This window comes from Photinus pyralis, unplaced genomic scaffold (assembly GCF_008802855.1).
Source record: "Photinus pyralis isolate 1611_PpyrPB1 unplaced genomic scaffold, Ppyr1.3 Ppyr1.4_LG3a, whole genome shotgun sequence".
In the NCBI taxonomy this organism is placed as follows: Eukaryota; Metazoa; Arthropoda; class Insecta; order Coleoptera; family Lampyridae; genus Photinus; species Photinus pyralis.
Genome location: NW_022170509.1, coordinates 15,003,393 through 15,022,505, shown reverse-complemented (window position 1 = coordinate 15,022,505; position 19,113 = coordinate 15,003,393). Strand labels below are relative to the sequence as shown.

The 19,113-nt window shown below is 37.0% G+C and overlaps 1 protein-coding gene across 6 annotated transcripts in view; it reads right to left on the bottom strand.

Moving 5' to 3' along the window:
• Nucleotides 1-19,113, bottom strand: part of LOC116165569 (protein Teyrha-meyrha-like) — a 142,320-nt gene that overhangs the window by 20,606 nt on the left and 102,601 nt on the right. The gene's annotated exons all lie outside the window — the stretch shown is intronic.

Here is a 19,113-nt window from a genome sequence, read left to right as displayed (position 1 = left end):
AACCTATTTGTTTATGTGTATCCGTCTAAGAACGTTAACGTGACATCGGTTGTCCAAAATGCAAATTGCTGGACAGATTATATATAAATTACAAATTAATATCATCATAAACTCACCCTAGTCCGATATCTGAGCAAACTTTAGTAATATCTTGTTTTGTGAGTAAAGGCGTGATGAGAAACTAAACTACATCCTGTTATGCTCTTTAATGCTCATTCTTTATAGTAACTTATCCGCCAATTTTTTTCTGGCAACATTCTAGTCGTGTGTGTGTTTAAGTTTAGTTTAAAAATATGTCTGTATCGAATAGAATTCCAAACATAATTAATACGGAAGATAGTAACATGAAAACTGTATTCATATTTTTATGTTTTCCTTTCGAAATAAAAATTGTGTTGGCAATACAATTCTTATTCAAACATGACAGTGTCTGTCTATATGATGTGTAATAGAGGGTAACTGGGGGTAGTGTTAGTTAAATGAGGGAGGATTGAGACGTAAGTATATGTGAATGTGTGAGTGTGAGGAATGGTTATGATGGTGAATTCGAGGCAATGGTCCGTATTCCACTACATCCCGTTGTAGCCCGAAAAACCGCATTCGTCCGTCTGGAAACAATGGCCACCAAAACTTTATTCTAAGACATTTGCTATGTATTTTAGTAGATTTATTTTACGCAACACTTCTCACGCTCTTCTTTTACGCTCAAGTGTGCTAGTCCATTACTTTTTTATTCGTCGTTTGAATTGAAACTTAATATTTCAATTCATGCAAACAAAACATTTATATAGGTTGCAGTCGCTTTTTTGGCGACGCAAACGGAATAACTTGTCTTCCAATCGTCATTATGAAAGTGAAACGATCGAAAGCACAGATATGAATCTAGTTGCAACACTCCTACCACGCATGGCTATTTAGTTTAACCAACAAAAAATAACTACAACTTTGTTGATTTTCAGAGTAACCACAAAAGTAAATGTTTGTGCCACGTCTAAAAAAATCCGCAGTACCAAGACGAAAAAACTAATAAATCGATGTGTAATGTTTAAATAATAAATATTATATGGTAGGTAACCTTTTGTAAGAGGTAGGCCCATACTGTTTTTTAGATACTTAAGTCATAATGAATTATTAATATGCTGTATCGTAGAATTTAAGCCGGTAGACCGTCACTTCTACCAAATTGAAGCCTCAAAACCTTACACTCCAAATGAGTAAAAGCATTCGCTAGAAATACTAATTTATTCCTAATTAGTATGGAGCAGTTAATTTTCTTACGTATTTAAAGTAATAATAATGTGCACACGATGCGTTCTTGCCGTGAAACCCCATGCAAAATAAAAAACGAGTATATTATGAAACCCGTATTGTTAAGCAATCTAATATACAGGGTGTTCATTTGAAAACTTCCCACTACGGGTTTATCGAAAACCACAGATTAAAGGAAAAAATGTCGAGACACGTCAAAATATTTGTCAAGGAGGACAACTTTTTAACCAAAAACTAATTCACCCCCTTTCATCATCTGTGCCCCAGGGTTATTCCCTTAAAAATTTTAAATGACACGGGGTATCTAGTAATAGCTTGTTTGAAAGGTCTTTCGAAGTCCTTTATTTTGACGTTTGATTTTTTTAAAATGGACCGATTTGTTTTCGAGAAAATTAGAAAAATCTTTATGTAATTTATTTAATCGACCTTTCTTAATTTGTTCAGATAGAAAACAAAAACAAACGAAAATATCACTTATTTGTTGCTATGGGAATTTTTACTACATGCGATATGTTTGTCTTTATTAGAAGCAGCTATAATTAAAATTTCAGAGAAATATCTTTATAAATAAAGAACTTAGTGTATTCGCAATATTATTAAAATTTCATAAAAATATCTGTATAAGCAAGAAAATTGATTATTCTAAGAACGTGAATTTTCGACTATGTAAGTCAGTCTCTGATGAGCTAGTATTCCACCAGGGCCCAATTTTCCTTTGCGGCGAAAACTCTGGGGCATATTTTCCGGTGAGGATTTTTCCAAGGTGAATGTTCTGGGAACAAATTTACCGGAAATTGTTTCCAATGAAGTTAATAATTTATCCAGTATTTCTACTGCATAAAATTGTGCTTTATTTAAAGATGCGTTAGACTGGAGATATAATAATGATTATTTTCAAATATCTGATGCACTTGCAAACAAAATGCACGGGGTTGGTCCCCCCTTCCGTGATTTTGAAAAAATACTCAATGCATCTGTTATTTACTTGCATATTCTACACGAACGTTAACAAAATGAAAGTGCAATTGTCAGGGGCGGACTGGCACACGGGGGGGGGGCGGGGGGCGATTGCCACCTAGCCTGTAGATCATAATGGCNCCCCCCCCCCCCCCCCCCCATTCTTAGAAAGCTCCTCCTGAGTTTCACGCCAATTAATTTGATATCGGTAGTAACTTTTTATATTTGATAGTTTCCAAAATATTCCACATTGAAGTTTCGTATACCATTAAGAATTTTACGTCTTACGGCCCTAGGGCCAAGGAATGAAAAGATGAGTGAGAGCATCCAACGTTTCTTCGAACATAAAATTGACATATTCCAGCGTTCACTCTATCCGAGAGGTGCCTTGTGTCGTTTTAGTCGCGCCACTCTGTATAAATAAAAACAATAAAGAATTTAGGTAAATTGCTTTACAACAATTAACTTTGGAAATCTATTAGATTAGATTAGATTAGATTCAAAGGAAGAAACTATAGACGTGGTCACTCGCGACCGACGAAAGCGCATTTTCCCCGCACAGAATCAGTAATAACTCGGGAGAGAAGTGACTAATCCAAAACCTATTTTGACGTTCTGGTCTCGGGGCTGTGCTACACCGTATAAGAAAGGAACCACAACGAAAAAGCTTAACCTGGAGGACTAGAACTGGTACAGACGAACAAAGTGCGGAAAATAGCTATCATTTTGGAAAATGCGCTAAAAAAATTCTTTGCCTCTGTCGGTTTTCCCCGTTGCTCGATCTACAACGTATTTGATAGCTGAAACCGTCCACAAACATCATGAGGGAGTAGTTCAAAGACGGACAGATGTATCACACGGGAAACTTTTCCTTAGGAAAATGCGTTTAAGCATCGTAATAAACCTAGGTTTGGAAACCTTTACCTTAAGAAATATCGTTCGTCCGTCTTCGTTCGTTAAAACATTCCCACAATTTTGCGGATGTTCCAAAATACAGATCTATCCATGAATTCAAACAAGGTAACTGCGTAAAGAATTTAAATTACAATAATTAATATCCGATTGACCTACATCGAGATGTCTGGTCGTTGGCAGGGGCCAAACAAATCACCTCAAAAGTTTCACACTGTATATAGGTAGGTTTTCTTATAAAAATTTATTTGGACTATTAATTAGAAAAGTTGCAATAAATGCGTTCAATTAATTCAAATAACGCTGGAGGAGGACAGGGTTGAACGATTATTACCGGGTGATAAGGGGTGTTAATAAAATGTAGCAACAAGCATGCTATAACAATGAAGAAATGCAAAAGGAAATGCGCAGCAATCGCGTATGATGACGGTCGTCTGTGTGGCAACAAGGGTACTTGTTGGGGTGCGAAGCGTGAACGTGAGAGTTAGAATGATAAATGGTCAGTCATACATATAGCCGTTTAGACCCGGACTCGTTTACAAATCCGGGAAAGGATTTAGAATATTTTACTGCCTTGTATACAAGGTGCGAACAAAGCTTGTCAAATTATCTACTCTGTTATTAAAAAAGGTAATGTTTCCTTTGCGAACAATGAATCTACATATATAGAGCATTATGCGGGGTGGTAATAGTTAGAAAAGAGCTAAGTTCTGACAGAAGTTCGTAATCCCGCGGATCAGTTGAGGGACCGCAGGAAGACGGTTTGTAAAGGATTTGTGAAATGTAATTGGTTCAGCTGGTGCAGACACGTTGGAATCATCAATAGCTCATCAGATTGCACGTCCAACCTGAACCCCGCGACCCAGCTTCTCGCAATTACCGCCACCTATTTATCGCTCAGAGATTTGGTTTATCACTAGCTTACCATTAAGGCGTTTACTATTGTTCCTCTGTCATTAGCTTTAGGGAAATTCGTATTACTTTTATTGGTCGCTGCCACAGTGGAATTTCTGAACCCCTGAAACACGACCGAGATTTAAATCGGTTAATGGGTTCAGAAGCCTAATTAAGGGTACTTAAAAAGGCGCATTATATGCGTTTTGACGTTTCCTTAATGAAAACGATGTTAACCGTTTGGATGCTGTACCTTTTACTGTAAAGCACATACCAGTTCGCAGTTGCCTTATGCAAAAATATGCAGATCCCCCGCATCTCAACGAATTTCAATTGGTACTGTAAAGTTCAAAATTTATTTAGATTTTATATGAGTATATTGAACAAATTAGTTCGTACGATGTCGCTTAAAATATATTGCCCCAATTGTGTAACTAGAGTACACCACTAAACAAAGATGAAAAGTTGCGCGTGTTCACTATGTCACTATAATTCTTTTTGCCGCTTTCCAGACAAAAATTGGTGCATAAATGGAGATTATGCAATTTGAGCATAATTCCGAAATATTTTGGAAGCATTTTTTGTTGGTACATTCACGCGTATTAGGGTGCCGAGGTCTTGTCCTTTCGCATATATATTTTTTATTCGCCAAAAGGAAATTCGCTCCACTATTTTTTCGTATACCAAGACAACGGGTAAATATAGATACGGGCTATAGGGCGACAAAATCGTACATAAACATAGCGATAGAAAAGAGAAGTACCAATGCAAAACCAACACTGTAAAAATGTAGAATTGTTGGCACAAGGTTATTGAGTCTTTTCTAATTGAAACTTTTTCCTGACAATCAAATGGCAGTGACAATCAATTATACTTATTTTTTTGTAAAGGTCGCAATTAATTATTTATCGGTATGGTAGTCAGAAATTAACATTGTGATCGTAGGAAATAAACATCACTTGATTACAAGTAAATGTTAACTGATTATCAAATACCATCTGGATTACAACGATGTAACTGAAAGCTTTAGGTTCAGCACACCTTATGGGAGCGTAATGATGTCTGTCAGTATAAATATACCAACATACATACCGTTTAGTTGGTCACTGTACAGGGTGGTTCAAATTCGTGGCTCACCATTCCGTAACAGTGAGAGATACAATGTAGGTTAAATGGGAGCAAAGTTGGAAGCGGGCACAATTCGCCGAATGAACGCTCGATTCGCTTGTGACTTCATCAGCAACCCTGCTATTTTTCCACTGCCACTTCAATCACTCTCCCCAATTTCCATTGTAATGGTGGTAACTGATCGTCTTTGATTAGAAGTAAGGATCCAACATTGAGGTGTCCTCTCCCGTGCTTCCATTTTTGTCGTTCTCGAAGGCCCGATATTCTTTGGACCATCTCTTCCAAAAATGTTGGCTTATAGCTTGCAAATGCTGGTACAAATTACGACGATTTTGTGGTACGTTCAATAAGTCTTCTTCGAGTAATGATGTCAACGCTCAAAATTAAGTTTGAGCATTGAGTAATTGAATCCTTCACTCAACGGTGTGAGGAAATATGATGAACATGAAGGAACCTGGAAAGTATCGCCGAAAAGGCCTTCTTTCCTTCAAGTATTTTAGGTTTAATTATTTAATTAAGTTAGAACACACGGTCTTTATCTGTGCCAGACAAAAAGTCAGGTAAACAGGATTAGTCCAGGAAACGAAACTTAAAATAGTATAAAACCTGGGAATTTTTTCAAAATGCATCGATTTGCATGAAAATTTGGGATTAAATTCAACTTACTCTCCACTTCAAAATCTATATTATGCCGACGGGCGCTCTTCATTTTTTAGGGGTGAAAACTACACCTTTTTGCCAAAACCCATAAAACTACATATTAAAGCTTAAAGTGAGAAAAATTTGGTTCAGATAAGTTGAGTACTGACTGTTAGAGGCTTTGGAACATTCTTTCAGATTATTTCCACCCTTAAAAATCAACTCTTATTGTGCTTTAATAAAAAAAAGTATTTACCTTCAAAAAGTTAATATTAACGAGCTCCTTGCGAGTTTATGATTTTGCGGTGTCTGTCCGTCTGTCGGTTAGCACGATATCTCGATAACGAATGGACCGATTACGATGAAATTTTGTAGGTGAATTGGCAATATAGCTCAAAAAATAAGGAAGGCCCTTTTAACATCTCTGTGAGTTATGAACCGAATTGCATGAAATTCAATATGCGTATGGTTTTAGCCATACGAAACGCAATTCCAAAAGTTGAGCCTAATCGATCAACATTCACAGTGCCCTTTTGGCATCTCGACCATTTACAAACCGGATTGAAAACTTTCTTATTTATGAAAGTATTTAAATGAAATTTGATACATAGCCCTTTGGAATAAAAGCAAATGTAACGCCAGTTTCAAAATTTGGTTTTGTGCATGATGTGCAGTGCCAATTTTCTTATTTACGGAAGCAATTAAATGCAATTTCATACATATACACTTTAAATAAAAGCAAAACTAACACCAAGTTCAAAATTTGGTTTTGCACATGCTGTAGCCATAACCAGAAGCTCGTTTTCTATATTTATTTACACGTTTATTTATTATTAACGACAGTTGTTCAGTGTGCATTTCGAACAAAGTATGGTGTTCAACCTCCTGATAGATGGTGTATCAAACGTTGATATAAGCATTAAACAATTCATAGAGAAGAAGTGTAACCTATGGTTCTATTTTGTTTGTTTAATTTTAATTCAGATTTTCAAAGTGGTGATTTTTTTTTTAATCACCCTGTATGTACATTACATAGTGTATAGGTGTATGGAATGGCGATGAATAACTTTCTAGTTATATTATATACGGAATATGGTCATGTAGATCATCATGCTCCGATTTGTGCTTTCAGAATTTTTCGAAAAAAAATTGTGATTGGTTTTTTAATCATAACTCCTTTATTTTTTATGATAGAAAGTGCATTAAAAACCATTTTGTAGGTTTTTACAAGAGCTACAAGGCTCTTTACATCAAATTCATTTAAAACCCTTAAAGGGCTAAAACAAGGTAGTGCTCGCATATAAATACACGTTTTAAACGTCTATATCTCACTTAATTTTTGTCGTACAGAAAATTGCCGGCGAGGAAAATGTTTGGAATTAAAAATGCTACAATTAGATGCTGTTTTACGCATCTTCAGTTGTTTTGTAGTTATTTTGAAGAGATGGACGTTTTTCACATAATTGCAGAAATTTGTTATTCGCTTTTAGCTTCCATTACAGTCTAAATGTATTAATAAGACGTAATTTAAGAAAACTGGAAAAGGGGAAGGGCTAAATTTAATTAGGGCTAACCTTTAACAAGCCACCACTCGGTTCGTATTGGGCATACAGCAATTATTAATAAAACCATTTTCTTTGTTTTTTTAAAAGCTACGAAAATCGTAGTTCTCCGCAGTTTTTTTAAATAAAATGCATACTTTTAGAGTTTTTCGCGAATAAACAATTAAGAACATTCTTCTTTTCTATGAAAAACTTCGGTCGCGAATAACTGGAGACGTATTAACTTTCCAAAAAAATTTATTATAACACTTTTTGCAGAGAATTAATTTTTCTATCTATTCCTGTGTTAAAATTACAATAAAAAATTGCCACCCTCGAGATGGGGTGACAACCACCCCCGGATCAAAACACCCTTTGGCACGATATAGATTTTGGTCCTTAGGCTATTCCTTACCTACTGTCAAAATTTCAAGTTAATCGATCCATTTTGAAAAAATTTCCAGGGCAAAACCTTCGTTCCCTGTACTAGATCTTTTCAACCAAATATTAGGTACTTCCACTACCTTTGGTGACATGGTAACATTGCTAGGGGATGAGAACATTAGCAGTTTTATTCTAATGTTAAATAATAAAGTAACCCACCGCTACAATGAAATAACGCGAACAGGCATGTTTAACTGTGACACTGCCCCAGAGGGTTGATTCTGCCCCTTGAGACTCGAAAATTAACGCGGTGGATCGCATGCGGCCCGCGTTTTTGACATGCCTGAGCTAGATTTGGTCGATTCGCAGTCAAAACGTGTTACTCATGCTTTCTACAAAGTTGCGTTTTTTTTTTAATTTAAGAGGTTCTAACATCGTAGGGTAGACAGAAAGAAAGAATTTTGGCATAGGTGGTAAGATGTTTTAAAGAAATATTAATTGCAGGCACTTGTTTGTTTACCCTGTATAGGACTGAGTAAAATAAAAAATAATAAAATGGAGTTTGTGCAAAAATTTCATTTTTAAAATACGTTACCAAGGAGAGACGAAATCAGTGATATGCCATTAACAAATTAAAACATAAGGGAAGGGTCGTTTTTAGGAAAGTGGGAAATATTTCTAAAAAGAGTGGGGCCAGAAAAATAGAACAGTTACGCAAAATGTTTAATTATCAAATAAGGTGTCGGCCGTTAGGTTATTGAGAAAGAATCTGGCCAACGAAAGAAATAAGTCATAAATTTGATTAATCCACGCGATGTATTATAACGGAATGGACAAAGCGCAGAACGATGTTTCGGTGTGCAATACTAAGGGATACCAATGCATCAAAAATTACTGGTTACTTATGTAAAATAGGGTTAAAGTAGAAACAAAAATTATAGTAATAAAAAACGGGGTCTTAATTCAAAAATCGCGCCGTACTCGGTGACCCTATTTCATTTTATAAGGAAGTGGCATATGGGATAAAGTAAGTAAATATTATTCAACTGTTAAGCTTGTTTACAACCAAAATTACAAGAAAGATGATGAGTTTAGTGCCCTTTTGATTGTAATAACAGTCCTGCAAATAACCTACGGCGTATACGAGTTTGTAAGCGACTCACGCCTGGGATAAAACCGCCAATCTCCAGTGGTCGCCGTAGCGGTCTCTCGCCCCCTTTCGAACATTGTTAGCCTTATAAATCCCCATGTCATTTTTTTTCCTAGATTATCCCCCTGTCCACGGAAGCCACTTACAAACATGGCACTTTTTATGAACAAGTTTTAGTTTTAAGACTGCTATGCTATATGATGCCCTTATTCTTTATTTCTTTCGGGATTTTCATGTTAATAACGTATTGAATAGTGGTCTGAGTGGAAATGGGGAGGTTTCGGTTTTTCTTTAGGAAAGCGGCAATTAGTTATATTAAGTATGGGGTCCTTAGTAAACTTCTGTGGTTTATAGTATCTCCATTATTAATTCTAATAGGTGTAGGAAAGTGTTTTATTGTTTCAAAACTAACTGATGGTACTAATGACAAACTCAAACAGTGCCCGTTGTGTGGAGTTCGTCGAAATGAATTAAGTTTGACGATTAAAGCCCCTCGAATAGTGGGAAGTTAGTATAGCTTATGCGCGAATTCTTGAACTGTCTTCTAAGTTGCGAACTTTTCATGGCTCCTTATTGCTTGCTACAACATAATGCGATGCATCCGAATGGACGCGGCGTATAAATAAAAGTAACAATCTAACGCATGCCAACTTTTTATGAATGCTTCTTCAAAAACCCCATTTAAAACATTGTTATTTTACGATTTCGTATGCGAATACATAAACGTTTGGCTTATGCCTTTTAAGGTTATATATTGTATATATTGTAAAACATTATGTCCTATCCGACACCAGTTATGTCCTTCCAGACTGATGTCCGTGTTTTATTACTATGCCATTCTCGTTTTCGATTTATTTTCATTACAAAATATCGGTTCTGCAAATTGACATCTGAATGTACGTAGCGTTGAGTTGGCGTACTTACAGCCCCCAATTTTAGAAATAATCTATTGAAATATGTCATTTGGGTTAAAGTTGGTAAGGTAACGGGGAATTTGCGACGAGATGTCAATCCTGCTAATGATACCACACGACCGCATCAAATTACCCGGACGTGGAGCGGCGCGGGGTTTACTGACTGGAAACATATGGTGCGGATGAGAGTTAGTTTTCCCGTTTGTAATATTCCTAATGACGGGAACACGCGCGTCGACCGCACTGAAACACGCACTGCATGAAAATACAACTTTTCCTTTTTCTCGGGACCCTCTCAAGGTGCGAAACCGTATGTATAATGAAGCGCTCGGCATCGGATAATGTAGACGGCCAACATCACATTTTCCTAATCGATCCCCATAAAGCAAAGAGCAAACCGCATATTATAAATGACTCTTTAATTCAAAGATATCAATTTTTACTAGAAATGAATCATTTCTCCCCTTTTAACTCTTACGTAGGGGAGAAATTTTTTTGCACGTATGAAAGTAAACGTGGCGAAAGTTTCTGGGTCAGAACCACCTATTCGGTTCTTTAATTTTGACACTTACTTGCAAGTGTCAATACCTTCGCATAATTTAAAGGAGCTGACCCACATCACAAAAATGTACTGAATGTAGTAATTGTCGCTCTTATTACTTTAAATTATAATCAAAGCAGGGTTAGTAATTATTCATCATTATATCCCGATAAAGATTGTCAGTACAATCTAGATATCATCAAAAGGAGGAAATATAGAGGGTCGTCCACATAACAGCTTTAATGAATTATTTTTCTTGTTCCATGGGTTATCCAAGAGTTAGAGTCCATACAATACAAGAAAGCCAACGCCCAGCACCCAGTGGTAAATTTCAACAAACCTATTGAATGGAGTCTTGGTAGATCCGACAGTTATCTGCAAGTTTGATCCTAAATTCAATATATCGTTCTTATTTGGAGAAAATTCTAAGTTTCTAGTACCTACCGTTCTAGAGTTATACCCCATGGGTGATGCGGAAGCGGGTGTGTCTAACTTTTAATGTCTATAGATACACAGAAAACCATAGGAAGTAGCTTGAAAAATATAGGGTTTATGCTGGATAATTTCAAAAATAAAGACACTATAAAGTGTCATCATGTATTATTAAATCACACCTGGAATACGCCTGCACTATTTGGAAGCCGCCCTGTTATTTCACAAAAGACTTTAAAAAGAGTGCAGAAGCAGGTTTTGAGATATTTATTTATTTATTTATTTATTTAACCAGAAACCATACAGAATAAAAATTCCAATTACATGGCACTGGGGCTCTGAACAAATATTAGGACTAGGATCTAATTTTATTTATTATTGAATTTAGGGGATCGTGAAAAAAGTCGATATCATTAACTGAGGATAACTTATTTAAAGCGATCAAGATCTTAATAAGTGGGGAAGTTGTGTTGTTAACTACAAAAATAGTATTATTTTGCCTTAGCTTAACAAATGGTACCTTAAGCTTAATTTCTTGAAGTAATTCGGAAGAGTATAACAAGTTGTGTAAAATTTTGAAGACAAAAATTGTGGAGGCAATGTACCGTCGGGTTTCTAACCTCGTTATATCTAAGCCGAAAGTACTATTTAAGTAATTAAGCTGGGTACCGTAAGAGATCAAATGTGGATAATTTTGGGTTGACCTAAAAAACATTACTCGGATGAACTTTTTCTGCACTTTTTCGATCATGTCTGAGTATTTGAGAGTTTGAGGAGACCAGATACATGCAGCATACTCCAGCTTGGATCTAATAAACGCATTATATAAGGTTAGCATTGTCTGTATATTCATGAAATTGAGTGTATGCCTGATAACGAAACCAAGAAGTTTGTAACACTCATTTGTTAGGTATTCAATGTGTAAGTTAAAGTTAAGGTTGGTATTGAAAAACACGCCCAGGTCCTTAACGGAGGTGACTCGTAGTAATACCTTTCCATTCATCTTATAGTCAAAAAGTAAGGGATTTTTCGATCTAGTAAAAGTAAGGACTTTACACTTATTGATATTTAGTTTTAGTTTATTTTTGATACACCACTTAATTACTGAGTTAATGTCCTCTTGAATATTTAAACAGTCACTTGGGGATTGGACTTTATTAAAAAGTTTTAGGTCGTCCGCAAATAGTAGTGCTTTCGAGTTTTTTATCACTCGCGGTAAATCATTTATGTATAAGAGAAACAGAAAAGGACCAAGAAGTGTTCCCTGGGGAACGCCTGATGAGGGATAAAATTCGGCTGAATTCACACCATTGAATTTCACTCTTGTTTTACGGAAAGATAAATATGATTTGACGGTCGGATTACTTACGCAATTTAAAACAAGTTTACGGAGCAAGACTTGATGGGATACTGTATCAAATGCCTTCGCAAAATCTGTATAAACACAGTCCACCTGGGCTCTCTCATCCAAGGCTCCTGCTGAGAAATGCGTAAACTGCATTAAATTTGTAATCGTTGATCTGTTCCGCGTGAAACCGTGCTGTTGATCTGCAATTATACTGCTGAGATGGGAATAAAGTCTAGTATAGATCACTCTTTCGAAAATTTTCGCTATTGCTGGTATAATTGCAATTGGGCGATAATTCTCAACTAATTTTCGGCTTCCACTTTTGTGAATTGGTGTTATTCTGGTGCATTTCCAAGCTTCAGGGAATGTACATGTTTGCAAAGCTAAATTAAATAGATGTTGTAAGGGGGTTACCAATAAAGATGCACATCCTTTCACGATGTAGGGTGGGATTCCATCTTCGCCTATAGCCGACCTCGGTTTCAATTTTTTAATTGCTTCCAGTATCTCGGATTCATGTAACTGAGTCAAGTGCAATTTGGATAGCACCAGGTCCGATTCCACGTCATCTTCCGGGTCATCGTTCCTCTCCATAGTGTAGACTGACTCGAAGAAGGATGCAAAGGCGTCCGCAATGCTTCTGGCGTCCGTTAACGAGGTGTCTTTGTACTCAAAAACTCCAGGTAGTTGACTATTCTTCCTCAACGACTTGATGTAGTTCCAGAATTTATTGGAATTCTTCCGCAGATCCATTTCAATTTGATTAATGTACCTCTTATGAGCAATGTGGATCATTCTTTTGAGTTCTTTTCTGGCTTCAATGAAGTCTTCCGATGGGCCCTGTAACCGAAACTTATTTTTCTGTTTGATTTTCTTAATAATGTCTATATTAAACCAGCTAGGATACTTATTGGCACTCCTAATTGTAACTTTGGGGACACATTCATCGAAAATGTTCATTACCGTTTGATTAAAGCTAGTTACTGCATCATCTACCGATTTGAAATTCTTCAGGATAAGAGACTCCTTCCAATTGACATCGCGAAAAAGGACGTACATTTTAAGAAAATCTGCTTTTTTGAAATTGAAGTTGGTTAATTTGGTAATTCGCTTAGCTGGTCTATGGACTTTGTAGACCATTTCTAGTGCAGGATGAAGTGGATTAATTTTATCCAGTGAGTCGACAGCAGATTTAATTTCCGCGTTTAAGTTAGTTAAAATTAGGTCAAGGGTTCTATTATTGCAGTTTTTAAGTTTAACCGTATTAATGAGTTTTAAGTTGTACATCGAAGCTATATTTTTAATTACTTTGCATTTAGCACTCGCGTTTTCGAAATTATACGTGGCGTCAACAATTTGTGGTAGGTTAAAATCGCCTGCTATTAACACTTCCGATGAATGCAACATGTTTTCAATTGTTTCTAAACTTTTGGTAAAACTCACGTACTTATCAATACCAGATTTCGGTTGAAAGTAGACAACACCAATAATGTATGAAGTATTATTAATTTTAAGTTTGACCCATATTTCATTTAGATCACTTTGAAATTCCAATTTTTCAGCATTCAAATCGGTCTTGACTGCGATTAAAACTCCGCCTCCCATGGTGCACTTCATTTCTTCGTAATTACGGTCATTGCGAAAGACCGCATATTGATTGTTTAAATACTCAGCGTCATGAAAATTTTCCGTTAACCAGGTCTCAGTCAGTAGAATAATGTCGTAATTTGTAATTGCCAATTTATTTTTGAAAGATTGCGCTTTCGTTCGCATTCCACTTACGTTCTGATAATAGATTGAGAGCGTTGATCCGTACCTATTTCCTTGCTTGATTAGTGTTGGGGATGGCCTAAAAAATCAATTCTGCTTCTTTCTTGATCGAGTCGTTTTTTGTAGACTGGGCAATCAACACTCCAGGCCGGGTGCTGTACATCCAGTTTCATTTTTAGTTTCTCAACGGCGTTGGCACAGTTACTGCATTTAATTTCCGCGTCCGAAGCTTTACAGCTCGCTAGGTCATGGTCTCCCGCACATTTGGGGCAGGTAGTAGTTTTGCTACAGTCAGTTGCCTTATGTCCGAACCCATTGCATTTGTAGCATCTTCTAGTTGTCACAGCATCATAAATTCTGCAACGGTCCCATCCTATGTTAAGCTTTTGTTCACTTAGAATTTTCCGGTAACTATTACCGTCAACCTCAGCGTAAGCCAAATACCTGTTAGGATTTCTTTTATCTTCCGTTATGTGTACGACGTTTATGTACGCGGCTTCGTCGAGGAATTGATTCTGCGCGAGAATCATTTCCTTCATTTGGGTACTCCCGATCTTGTCATTGAGGCCTACGATTTTAATCTTCGGCATCTTCTGTTTTGGTAAGGAAAGAATGTAGTCGGATCCCAGTTTCGTTTCGGCTTCCTCCTTAAGTTTGGCTGCAGCTTCTTTATTTTTACATTCAACAACAATGGTTCCTCTACGTAGAGTTTTCATTCCGGTAACTTCTCGGGTAATTGGATCGATATTTTCTTTGAGGGTGGTGAAGGTTTGCTTGGAGGGTTGGTTCGCGTCCTTGGGCTTAACAATGATAACTGGGTCATAGGTTTTCTGTTTCAACTTGTCCGCATAAGTAAGCTTCACTTCAGATTGAGTTTGGAGAACTTGCGCTAGATCCTTGCTGATGCTGACATTTTGGGTATTTACCTGGTCTAAAGTATCCTTTAATAGCTTCTCGTGGTTCATCAGTTTCTCGTGCTGACTTTCCATAACTCTATCCCAGTTCATCGTCACTTTGTTGATGTTAGTCAAGATATTCCTGAGGCTGTGTGATTCGTGGATAGCGCAGGGGTCACAGAACCAATTAAAGTTCTTTTTTGAGTTAATAAATTTAACTTCATCGTCACTGACTTTAACGCACTTCGTGTGAAAGTAAGTTTGGCACCAACTAGCACAAAGAATAACTTTATCTGTACGATTAAGATCCACCCGACAAACACCACAGATTGCAGTTGGCATTGCGGCGGCAAGTATGGGTGGTACTCACCCTCACGATTTGGTTTATATTAACAAATTAGTTCTATTCTTAATTGACACTTATAATCGCGATCGACCACTCGTTACGACGGCGCGCACTCGAATTTAGGTTATAATACTTAACTAGTGGTGAGTAAGTGCTCATATTTGATAAAACAAATGGTAGATGGGCTTTAGAAATGATGACCTCTCGTGAATTTTCCCTTCCCTCTTTGCCTTAAGATGCAAAACATATTAGAGCCCCGCGTCCGTACCGTTTTTGGTCACACGTAGCATAATATAGCCTGAACGCATCTCGAAAATTTCTTTGCTCATGCATCGGGACCGACATACGCATTCTGATAATTTTGGGAAAATTTTCTACTGTGCACGACTGGAAACAATATAGCGAAAATTAAAAAAATGAATACGCGATACAGGAGCAAAGCTTTATCGTGCACAGGCAGAGACACAAAGTAAAATCGATAAGCGATCCCCACTCTATTCAGTGCCTGACATAGTGTAGAAATTAAGAGGTGAATTAAATAGGTACGGGTTACATGAGTGCAAATGAAACGATTGTGAATTTTTTTGGGTGAGAAACATCCCATCTTGCAAGAAATTTGTAAAGGTACATTATAAGTACGGCCTAATAACTCATTTGTTCCCATTGTACTCATGTGAGTACAAATAGGTACAGTATGTGCGCCACTTAATAGAAATGTTTTATCATAGCCATTAGAAAATTCCCCTACATCAAGTCTGAAGGAATGAAGACAATGCATGGGACTAGTCAACCCTCTTGGCCAGTTTTCTTTCGAATGCAGCTGAACCTCTCCGAAATCTTCTATTAACAAAACATTTATTTCGATGGACGGCGGACCACACCTTAGCATTCAACGCAGTTAAACAAGCTACCTATGCTCGCCTCCTTCGACCCAAACGCTGAAACCGTCTTTCAAACAGACCTATCCCATTTGTGTGGATTAGGATTCGCTCTTCTACAAAAACAACAAGGTGTTTGGAAAGTGATACAATAAGGTTCATGTTTTATATGAAGTGCAGAATTACGATATGCAATGGTACAACTTGAGGCCCTAGCAATTGTGTGGGTAGTAAAGAAGTGCCATCTCTACCTATGGGTTTTGCAACACTTTACTGTGGTTGTGGATGTGCTTCAGTCATACAAGTCCAAACTGGCCGGATATGTGATTCAACCTGTGTTAAATCTTTCCCTTAAATCCAAAAAAGTGACTAAAATGATTTATGGGCATAAACCACTAGCAATCCCAAATACATGGAGGAGTAAAAGATTCCTTGCCCCCTGATGTATCTGGAGAAATTGAACTTCTCTTCTATATAAGTGATGATGACAGCAGTGATAGCGAATCAAATGTACTCAAAAGAAAGCGACTGACGGATCCCAAGAGCATGTACTTCAGCTGGTAAAAGAGCATCTATCCGCAGTACGAAGAGACATAAGTCACCTCGGTCTAAGTGATACAGACAGACATATATGACGAAATCTTCTGGAACCAATGAACCCCTTGAGTCGGTTGTAAATGATTTGAAGTTTGGCAAACAAACTTATACTTCTTTGTATCAAAAGCCGATATGCAAATGTTTATTGGAATCATTTCACTATCTGGGATCACAAATTACCACACGAAAAATATTATTGGAATTTCGATGACGACTTGGGTGTAAGATTACAAACGCTATGTCTAGAAATAGATTTCAGCAGATAAAGTAATACATTCATTTGGCTAATAATGACCATGTAGATAAGGCAGACAAAATGGCCAACGTACGCCCACTCATGAACATGGTAAATCATAAATACCAACAGTGGAGCGTTTTCAATGAACATGAACCAATGGTTAGATACTCGGTTAGATACTTTAGCCCACACTCCGTGTCGGTTTGGGTACAAGAATTGGTTGTTGCAGTCACACCGAGCACCGTTATTATTTCGACATATAATAAGGCTCTAATTCTAACGAATACTCCAACCTTACACTAAGATCTCGAGTAGTCTTATCTTTATTAGACATAATAGGGGTGCCTTTAACAATTTCTTTGGAAGTTATGGGCTACTAAAGGAACAGGGAATGGGAGTATGACAAATCTTCATGAAACAGAACTAAGAGATATCCCTTGCTAGGTAAAAAAGGTTTTCATCAAGGAAAATAACGGAACAAGCGTACAATGGAGATTTAAAGCTTTTGTTTTTACGATGGATGGACAATACTGTGGTGACTATGGGAACTAATTGTGATAGTATTGACTGTGGTATTGAATCATTAGGAAGTGTAAAGCAATCGTCTGCTGATGGTAAATCCAATATTGACGTCCAACAACCATTTGTGTTCAAAAATTATAACGACCACATGGGTAGTGTTGACCTCCATGATCAGTGCATCAATATCCGAGGAAAAAATGGTGGTGGGTGTTGTTTAGGAATATTATCAATATGTCGGTTGTAAATGCGTCGCGACTTTACCAACTGGATCTTCTGGAACCTCAAAGAGCGATTGTACGCTATTACCATAGTGTAAAGAATAGAATAGTGAAACAACCTTACGAAGGAAAAGGGAAACTGATTTGGACATCGAGAATTTTTAGTTCTGGACGCGACAATCGGAAGGGAGGGCGTTGCTGTCACGGATTTTAAAAGTGACTCATGCTACAAACCTTCCATATTACATTGCCACCTTACACTACAGGAGTTAAGGTGACGCTTTTTTCAACGATCTATTTATTATAATTTTTCATTTCACTTTGTTACATATGAAAGAGAAAGATGTAGTTAAACAGATCGCGAAATAATGCTCCTTTGTTCTTTTATTTTAACTGCACTTCAGTTTAAATCATATTCTGCAAATAAAGATTAAAAGTAAGGTGAAGGTTACGTTACGCATTACTACTGTTCCTGTTTATCTGGCCTTATTTGACATTTTGCTTCGAGAATTTAAAAGTACAACAATAAATTAGCAATGAAAATTCCATTTAAAATTAAAAGCGCTAAAAGTAAAAGATGTAGAGCACGTGTTGTTCGAGGTATTTTCACTACAATACACCTATGCAACTATCATAATTGAATATAAAAATTGGGATTTTTTTAATTCAGTGCTGCTGTATGCTATAATCCCTCGGTGCAGGAATAGGATAGTATCAAATTTTAGTATTTATTTTATTATTTTTTTTTTTTATTATCCCTCTCTTGTTTTGGGCCCTCAACAGGCATGCGCCCAATTACAGAGTGACCCGCATAATGCTATTTAGAGGTGCCTCTGCAGGAAGGTCTTAAGATGGTCTATACTACTCCGGTATTTACCTTACGAATTAGGAAAACTGCAGGAAAACCTAATTCGGAGTAGCCGGTAGAATGCTCGGAACTGGCCTAAGGTAATATCCATCTCCGCCACAGATGAAAAATTCACCTCAACCCAGGTTCGAACACCCGACCTTCGGATTTATAACCCAATGCTCTTACCACTGAGCCATTTGGGGTTGTGTTGGTGGATATGATGAAACATGTGCAAAGGCACAAAGTGAAAAATTCGTTAAGTCGCTAATCAAGAGGCGAAGAGTGCACTTTCAAATTTGTTTTTTCAATTTTAATAGCCTTTATGGACATTCATGCCAACGAGTAAACAAACATGAAATAATTTTTAATTTCTGATCGAATTGCACCAATACCAAGTATGTAAGTGGTGTAGTTCCGGAGCCTTTGTGACTCAGACAGACATAAGGAGCGCAAAAGTCCACTTTTTATTTTTTTTAAGGTGAAATTACGATCATTTCATTCGATTTAGGCGTAGTGCAAAAAATCCACTTTTACACTATTATATAGGATACTCGTAATAGCAAAAATGTACAAGTGCCGTAGCGAGGGAGACAAAGCATGCGTTTGCACGTAATTTTATTAAGGGCGTAAAGTTTTCAGAATAACTGGAATTGTATAACCATTTACAAAAAAATTTAGAATTTACTGTT